This window comes from Lissotriton vulgaris, chromosome 5 (genome assembly GCF_964263255.1).
Source record: "Lissotriton vulgaris chromosome 5, aLisVul1.2, whole genome shotgun sequence".
NCBI lineage: Eukaryota > Metazoa > Chordata > Amphibia > Caudata > Salamandridae > Lissotriton > Lissotriton vulgaris.
In genome coordinates, this window is record NC_141693.1 from 1,727,121,594 (window position 1) to 1,727,131,816 (window position 10,223).

The window sequence follows — 10,223 nt, forward strand, 5'->3', positions numbered from 1 at the left end:
TCTGAATAGATGATTGCACAATGATAGATAATGCAGCAGGAGACCCATAGATCCAACCAGGGCTGGCTCAGGATAGCAACGGGCTCCTGAGAGAGGCAGAACACAGAACGTTCTTCATATATAGCACTTAACCACTCTACATTCTACACCCATGTAAGAGGTACCACACACCTCCCTCTCAACAGACATACAACTACATTTGTCTTTTCATACATACTCCCTTTATGCAACAACCCCATCCGCTTTATCAGAACCGCTCGCTGCAAATTTCTCACTTTCTCATCAAAAGTTTCAAGCACCTTGGAAGGGTTCCTCCTTCCGGAATGAGATCCAGTCACACGTTGGTTCCCTTCTCTGCCAGGCGTGGTTTCTTTACCCTGCCTCAGGGCCTCACACCTACCTCAGTATTTTAGCCATCTTTCTACACTTTGTTCTTTCTTCTTCTGTAACTTCTCCACTTTTGTTCTGCCTTCATCATCCACCACACGCCTTCTCCCGCTCCTCAGCAAAGCGGACATAACAGCATGTTGGATACAAATCCCTGCAAAACGTAAAAAATCATTAATCTCGTAGTTGAATGAGGCACTGTACACCTTTCATCCACCAAACACTCACTTGTATTCCTTCTTTCAGTGTTAGGTTTAATTTTCAACTAGGCTATTACCTTCCGGGACATAAAGTGGGATATGCTTATGTTTGGTTGCATTAACTTTCAAAATTCCAGTTAGTCACATTGGTATATAGGTATTCCAGGGTGAATGTATAATCCTGCAATTGCAACACAAATTTCATATTCACTATGCATCATCCAACCGCGTTATCTCAAAAACTCCCCCAAAGGTTTGTTATCTGTCTGAAGTACGTATCCCTTCGCCCAAATATAAGGTTGAAACTTCCTAACTGCCAACACTTTCTTTGTGACCACACTCTAACATAATTCACGCCCTTTACACAATTTGGAAAATATCCTGCCCCCCTTTTGTTATTGCATTTACCCCTCCCCTAACCAAAATTACTTGTATCCATGGACATTATGCAATCGTTTCCCTGATTAACATTCCTCAAGTTGGAGTTTTAGATCACACATTTTCAACTCTCATCTTTACATCTACTCAAAATCGACACCTCATTTGACCGTTTCTCAAACACACTGTTTTCTTTACCAAGGGTTTTACAAATTTGTAGTAAATGTATACCATCCCCAGAAATGATAAGTCATGTTCCACATCCTTCAGGCGTAGGATGGTTCTAAAAGTTTGAATTAAATTATGTTTAGTTTTCAGTCCCTCACCATGGAGAACATGCTCCATTGAATGCACCACCTTTTACCTAAAGCAAAGCTTCTCTCTGTTGACCTCTCCTTCAACATCTTCAACATCTCTAACATGCTCCTAAACTGCACATAATACTTACTGGGATGGGGACATCCCCTTCATGGTAAACGGGCATGTACCCATGCTGTGAATGCCACAATGCTTGTGAAACTGATTTCTGACTTTTTGTTTGGCCCTGGCATCATTCTAATCTAGTGTGTGTGTGTGTGTGTGCAGACGCCTAAACATGTCCTTGGTAATGTGAGGTCCAGGTGATCTGCTCTGGGACCTGGAGGTGGGGCACAAAGCGTGCCGTCATAGTGAGCATAGAACCCATGCCTTGGGCGAGTTACATAAAGTGGAGATGAAAGCGTAACAAGTTTTTGTGGGTCATTGATCTCAGTGACCGACAGAGTGTGGTCTACAGACTCCTCCTGTCTGAAGTTCTACTGCTATGTGAATCTCAGATCCTTGCACTGACATTTTGTGTGTGTGTGTGTGTGTGTGTGAGTGTGCACTGAGCGGATGCATGTGCAGTGAGAGTGTGGCACATGTATAGTAGGACTCTGTGTGGTGAGATCCTCAGAACAAGGATTAGAGAGGGATCTATTTTGGATGGCCTCTGCATTAGCATGGCACAGGATGAAGGGTAGATACAGCTTCCCCAGACAGTGGGATTGTGTTGACTGCATTTCTGTGGTTGTAGAGTGGAGACCCACACACTGAAGTGACGGAGGAGGGAGACAGAGCTCCCCTTAGAAAGTCACCGAGAGCTTTATTAGCAAAGGACTGCTGATTAGTTCTTCTTGAGCACTGTCATTGTGCAGTGGGTAGAGGAGAAGTGTGGGACTGCAGTTTCTGTTCTTCAAGGTGAAGAAGTATCTAGGTAGGGCCTTTTCTTTTATCTGTTTCTGTCTATTGCTTCAGGAAGGCTGCTGAAAAATAGGTGCAGTGATCTCACAATCATTGTGACCTTGTGTTTGATACTCCTGCTTAGAGCCAGGGTCAGTGATACTTGCTGTGAGCCCCATCACCTTGCAGAAAAGCTGTATCTGAGGCACAACCCAAAAAATTAAATTTAAAAGACAACCAACCCAAACCGGTTCTGAAACCTTATACATTGAATCCACACCTGCTAACAGGAAAATGTAAATACAAGTGAGATATATAGTACCTAATGGGGTTACAGTTCTAAGTTCTTCTTAGAGAAAGGGAGTGATTCACGGAATACTGGAGGAAATACTGTGTGACCAGAGCTGGTGTCTGCATGACAGTAAGTCTCTCAAAGATGAGGTGAAACGATCTAAATCCTTCACGATTTTTAAAGAGTTGAGCTTATAAGCATGCCGGCCAGCTGTGATAGGGAAAGCGTGTGCGTGGCCGTTCAGGAAGACAGGAGATGTCCAGTGTGTTTTTAGTGTAGGAAATAACCAGGGAAAAAGAGCGACTGTGAGGGAGTGTGATTGGCAGCCAGCTGTTTGCCTGAGAAACGGGTTGACATTGGAGTCAGAAGACTTCATCACTGGTGTGGGGGGAGCCATGATCGCTGTGGAGGTTGCAACTGCAGTTCCCTAGAGGTTGCAACTGCTGAAGGCATCTGCATGATCAAGATTAACATGACGGTCCACCTGTCCTCTGACTGCATCAGCTGCTCACGGCCCAAAGAGGCAGTTACTGCTGAAAATAAGAAACACCATTAGAGTGCCTGCGCCGATATGCCCCAGCTGCCAAGTACCAAGTGGGACAATTATCACATCTCCTACAATTCAAGAGCCACCGCCCAACGGAACACATGTCTGTCCTACACCACCTAAAATACAACAGAACTCAGGACAGTGAGGCTTAAAAATATGACTGAGACTTTTACCAGGTAACTGTAGAAAGGTGAAGCTAACTGAACTGCTGGGAACATCAATGTCTTTGGGGTATTTTGAGTGAACGTCACCTATGCATAATCAGTGGCTTGTCCTAAGGGAGACACCTGGGGCCTCATTTATGAGGCCCCTTGCGCCATCGGAACTTCACTTTTCATGAAGTTCCGTGGCGCAGAAGCCTGCGTGGTATTTATCAGGCAGCAGTACGCCAGTTTTTGTGGCGTACTGCTGCCTGATAAATATCAGTCCCTTTAACGCAGTGTTCTGCGTTTAAGGGGCGTGCAATGGGTGTTGCTGGGGGCGTTCCCAGCAACATCCATGGCCTTTTGACACTGCCCCAGATTTACAAGAAATCGTAACTCTGAAGCAGTGCCAAAAGCTTACGCCTCCCCAGGGGAGCCTCCCTTACGCCTCCCCAGGGGAGGCGTAAGGGAGGCGCAACAGGGAGAAATGTCTTTATTTCTTCTCGTATTTCCTTTTTCTATGTGTGCTGCATTCTACAGCACACATAGAAAGAGGAAAAGCCTCTTGTGATTATTTTTGTACAGAAAGGTTTCCCTTCCTGTACAAAAATAATCTTTCCCGCAACGCAGGCACCCTTGCACCATTGTGCAAGGGTGCCTGCGCTGGCGCAGGCAGCCCATTGTGCGCCGGCGCAGGGGAAAAGGACAGGAATGCGCCGTATCTTATAGATACGGCGCATTTCTGCCCTTTTCTTTTGCCGTAGGGAAGCGCAGCAGGAAGGCCTGCTGCGCTTCCCTACGGCAAAAAGTCATAAATGAGGCCCCAGGGATTTTAAAAGCTGTGGAACTCGATTAGCAGGGCCAGGATATCAAACAGTGTAGGGCCTCAAGAAAGATGACCAACAGGATTACGTTACAACCCTATAACTGAATCCCTTAATTGTGCTGTTTGCCCTCGGAACACTGAAATGCAAGCGCGGGAAAGGTTACTTCATCCAGTTGCAGAGCTATTGTAGGACAGATCTCAAGACACCAGTGGCTAACAATCTCAACCACAACATGGCCCCAGCCTGCTGTATGGCTCCCAGAATGAGCTCTGGTAATGGGGATGTATGACGTTACAACGCATGCTTTTACAACGCATGCCGTTACAACACTGTTTTTACAACGCATGCCTTTACAACGCATAGTGCTTTGGGGTGCTGGATAGTGAATAGTTTAATTTACTATTCCAACTCCAGTCCCATTGGATAGTAGGGAAGTTGTTGGATAGTAAATTAAACCTACTCCCTATCCTAGAGCGCCCCCCAGCACAATGCGTTGTAATGGTTTGCGTTGTAAAAGTTGCGTCGTAAAGGCACTGCGTGGTAAAAGTTGCGTTGTAAAGGTTGTTTACCTGGTAATGGTCCTCTTCTCCTTACAAAAAAAATAATCATCTTAAGAAAAGATGATTAAAAGAGCTCTGAAAATGTATTGCATCAAACTTTAGAAAAAGTCTGATGCACTCCAGGGGCCAAATGGCTGCAATACTAGATGTCCTTTCTATTGTAATAACTATAGTGAAATCCTTAGCATCAGGGTGCAATCTGATTTGGTGCTAGCCAACAACCAGTTAGAAAATGCAAAAATGTCAGCCCCTACCAAAAGGCCACCATCTTGTTACTGTTTGGAAGAGGTGTTCACCCCTCGTAAGTCACAAAAACCTAATCACTCCTGATGCTTTCCTCTCTACCACTTTAGGCGCAATCCACTCACTGCCTCCTACCTCTTCCAAAATCCTCTCATAACAAACTTTCTCCAGTTCTTCCTTTAAAGCACATCTCAAACAAATACATGTATTTATTTGTGCACCATGAACTTGCCACCACCCTCACCCTGATGTTTTGTGCAAACTCTCATTAACGACCTGTTCTTCTCGAAAATGCTCAGCAACTCTCAACCATTATCCAGTTTCCGAGGCACAGTACATAAAAACCTGTAGTGCACTGTTGAGATTTAACACTAGCCATAGGTTTTTGATAGATTCAAAAACAACAGCTGATGGACAGAATGCAGAACAATGTCATACATTCACCCCAGTACAGAGATCTGGGCCTAAATTCATTGTTTTTTTGCTCACCACACCACCCCAGTGCAGACATGGCCATATGCAAATCAGCCTTGACCCCGTGCCTCATGAGAACAGTCCAGCCCGAACTGCCAAGCCATGTCTTCCCTGGACCGGAATCAAGCATCCTGGGACGGGTTTCTGGCTATCAGCCATCTTCAGCCAGGATAGCTTGACTCCAGTGGCGTGGAGAGCATGGGACTCCCGTCTGAGCATACCAGTCCCACTCGGGGTGACAAATGCAAAAACAACAGTTGATGGACAAAATGCAGAACAATGTCATACATTCACCCCAGTACAGAGATCTGGGCCTAAATCCATCGTTTTTTTGTTCACCACACCACCCCAGTGCAGACATGGCCATATGCAAATCAGCTTTGACCCTGTGCCTCATGGGAACAGTCCAGCCGGAACTGCCAAGCCATGTCTTCCCTGGACCAGAATCAAGCATTCTAGGACCGGTTCCTGGCTATCAGCCATCATCAGCCAGGATAGCTTGACTGCAGTGGCGTGGAGAGCAAGCGACTCATGTCTGAGCATACCCGTCCTACTCGGGGTGACAAATGCAAAAACAACAGTTGATGGACAGAATGCAGAACAATGTCATACATTCACCCCGAGACAGAGATCTGAGCCTAAATCTATCATTTTTTTGCTCACCACACCACCCCAGTTCAGACATGGCCATATGCAAATCAAAACACAAGGGGATGATGGACGGAGAGTTTGAGCAAATCAAACACTCACCCCCAGTCAACTGATCTGGGTTTAATCCATCACCATTCTTTAGCTCACTCAGCCACCCCAGTTCAGACATGGCCATATGCAAATCAGTCTGACCCTGTGCCTCATGGGAACAGTCCAACCCGAACTGCCAAGCCATGTCTTCCCTGGACCGGAAACAAGCATCCTGGGACCGGTTTCGGATTCATAATCCTCATCAGCCAGGCTATCTTGAATCCAGTGGCCAAGTGAGCAAGGGACTCACGTCTGAGCATGCCCTGCCAACTTAGGGCGAACAAAGCGAAACACAAGGGGATGATGGACGGAGAGTTAGAGCAAATCAAACACTCACCCCGAGTCAACTGATCTGGGTTTAATCCATCACCATTCTTTAGCTCACTCAGCCACCCCAGTTCAGACATGGCCATATGCAAATCAGTCTGACCCTGTGCCTCATGAGAACAGTCCAGCCCGAACTGCCAAGCCATGTCTTCCCCGGACCGGAAACAAGCATCCTGGGACCGGTTTCGGATTCATAATCCTCATCAGCCAGGCTATCTTGAATCCAGTGGCCAAGTGAGCAAGGGACTCACGTCTGGGCATACCCTGCCAACTTAGGGCGAACAAAGCGAAACACAAGGGGATGATGGACGGAGAGTTTGAGCATATCAAACACTCACCCCAGTCAACTTATCTGGGTTTAATCCATCACCATTCTTTAGCTCACTCAGCCACCCCAGTTCAGACATGGCCATATGCAAATCAGTCTGACCCTGTGCCTCATGGGAACAGTCCAGCCCGAACTGCCAAGCCATGTCTTCCCTGGACCGGAAACAAGCATCCTGGGACCTGTTTCAGATTCATAATCCTCATCAGCCAGGCTATCTTGAATCCAGTGGTCAAGTGAGCAAGGGACTCACGTCTGAGCATACCCTGCCAATTTAGGGCGAACAAAGCGAAACACAAGGGGATGATGGACGGAGAGTTTGAGCAAATCAAACACTCACCCCCAGTCAACTGATCTGGGTTTAATCCATCACCATTCTTTAGCTCACTCAGCCACCCCAGTTCAGACATGGCCATATGCAAATCAGTCTGACCCTGTGCCTCCTGGGAACAGTCCAGCCCGAACTGCCGAACCATGTCTTCCCTGGACCGGAAACAAGCATCCTAAGACCAGTTTCTGGCTATCAGCCGTCTTCAGCCAGGATAGCTTGACTCCAGTGCCATGGAGAGCACAGTACTACCGTCTGAGCATACCCGTCCCACTGGGGGTGACAAATGAAAAATAACAGTTGATGGACAGAATGCAGAACAATGTCATACATTTACCGCAGTACAGAGATCTGGGCCTAAATCCATCATTTTTTTGCTCACCACACCACCCCAGTTCAGACATGGCCATATGCAAATCAGCTTTGACCCTGTGCCTCATGTAAACAGTCCAGCCCGAACTGCCAAGCCATGTCTTCCCTGGACCGGAATCAAGGGTCCTAGGATGGGTTTCTGGCTATCAGCCATCTTCAGCCAGGATAGCTTGACTCCAGTGGCGTGGAGAGCACGTTACTCACGACTGAGCATACCCGTCCCACTCCGGGTGACAAATGCAAAAACAACAGTTAATGGACAGAATGCAGAACAATGTCATACAATCACTCCAGTATAGAGATCTGGGCCTAAATCCATTGTTTCTTTGCTCACTACAACACCCCAGTTCAGACATGGCCATATGCAAATCCGCCTTGACCCTGTGCCTCATGGGAACAGTCCAGCCCGAACTGCCAAGCCATGTCTTCCCTGGACCGGAATCAAGCATCATAGGACCGGTTTCTGGCTATCAGCTGTCTTCAGCCAGGATAGCTTGACTCCATTGGTGTGGAGAGCACGGGACTCACGTCTGAGCATACCCTTCCTACTCGGGGTGACAAATGCAAAAACAACAGTTGATAGACAGAATGCAGAACAATGTCATAAATGCACCCCAGTACAGAGGTCTGGGCCTAAATCCATCTTTTGTTTGCTCACCACACCAACCGAGTTCACACATGGCCATATGAAAATCAGCCTTGACTCTGTGTCTCATGGGAACAGTCCAGCCTGAACTGCCAAACCATGTCTTCCCTGGACTGGAATCAAGCATCCCAGGACCAGATTCTGGCTATCAGCCGTCTTCAGCCAGGATAGCTTGACTCCAGTGGCGTGGAGAGCACGGGACTCACGTCTGAGCATACCCGTACCATTCAGGGTGACAAATGCGTAACAACAGTTGATGGACAGAATGCAGAACAATGTCATACATTCACCCAAGTACAGAGATCTAGGCCTAAATCCATCGTTTTTTTGCTCACCACACCACCCCAGTTCAGTCATGGCCATATGCAAATCATCCTTGACCCTGTGCCTCATGGGAACAGTCAAGACCGAACTGCCAAGCCATGTCTTCCTTGGACTGGAATCAAGCATCCTAGGACCGGTTTCTGGTTATCAGCCGTCTTCAGCCAGGATAGCTTGACTCCAGTGGCGTTGAGAGCACGGGTCTGACGTCTGAACATACCCGTCCCACTCGGGGTACCAAATGCAAAAACAACAGTTGATGGACAGAATGCAGAACAATGTCATACATTCACCCCAGTACAGAGATCTGGACCATAATCCATCATTTTTTTGCTCACCACCCCACCCCAGTTTAGACATGGCCATATGCAAATCAGCCTTGACCCTGTGCCTCGTGGAAACAGTCCAGCCCGAACTGCCCAGCCTTGTTTTCCCTGGACCGGAATCAAGCATCCTAGGACCAGTTTCTGGCTATCAGCCGTCTTCAGCAAGGATAGCTTGACTCCAGTGGCGTGGAGAGCACGGGACTGACGTCTGAGCATACCCGTCCTACTCGGAGTGACAAATGCAAAAACAACAGTTGATAGAATGCAGAACAATGTCATACATTCACCCCAGTACAGAGATCTGGGCCTAAATCCATCTTTTGTTTGCTCACCACACCACCCCAGTTCAGACATGGCCATATGAAAATCAGCCTTGACCCTGAGTCTCATGGGAATAGTCCAGCCTGAACTGCCAAGCCATGTCTTCCCTGGACTGGAATTAAGCATCCCAGGACCGGATTCTGGCTATCAGCCGTCATCAGCCAGGATAGCTTGACTCCAGTGGCGTGGAGGGCACGGGACTGACGTCTGAGCATACCCGTCCCACTCGGGGTGACAAATGCAAAAACAACAGTTGATGGACAGAATGCAGAACAATGTCATACATTCACCCCAGTACAGAGATCTGGGCCTTAATCCATCATTTTTTTGCTCACCACACCACCCCAGTTCAGACATGGCCATATGCAAATCTGCCTTGACCCTGTACCTCGTGGGAACAGTCCAGCCCGAACTGCCAAGCCATGTCTTCCCTGGACCGGAATCAAGCATCCTAGGACCAGTTTCTGGCTATCAGCCGTCTTCAGCAAGCATAGCTTGACTCCAGTGGCGTGGACAGCACGGGACTGACATCTGAGCATACCCATCCTACTCGGAGTGACAAATGCAAAAACAACAGTTGATAGACAGAATGCAGGACAATGTCATACATTCACACCAGTACAGAGATCTGTGCCTAAATCCATCGTTTTTTTGCTCACCACACCACCCCAATTCAGACATGGCCATATGCAAATCAGCCTTGACCCTGTGCCTCATGGGAACAGTCCAGCCCGAACTGCCAAGCCATGTCTTCCCTGGAACGGAATCAAGCATCCTAGGACCGGTTTCTGGCTATCAGCCATCTTCAACCAGGATAGCTTGACTCCAGTGGCGTGGAGAGCACGGGACTCATGTCTAAGCATACCCGCCCCACTCAGGGTGACAAATGCAAAAACAAGCATTTGCAATGGAATAGGTCTCGCATTAGGAAAGTTTGAGCTATTGGTATGGTAAATGACACATTTTTTATTTATGTGTTTTTTTTTTAAATAACGTAATTGATAGCTTTGTCATTTACAATGCCAATAGTTATAACTTTCACAAATGTGACACCTATAGCATTGGTATGCAACATGTTTTGTATTTACGTGACTTACATGTGTTGATATTACAAATAACAATGGCTTTTATTTCTTTTTAATAATTAATACTTAAAAGTGATTCTAATTTATAATGGCAATAGCTTAAACTTTTGTAAATAACTTTTGTGAAGATTATGTTCAGTGTATTTTATTGTGACGAAAATCGAAGAACAGAAGTGA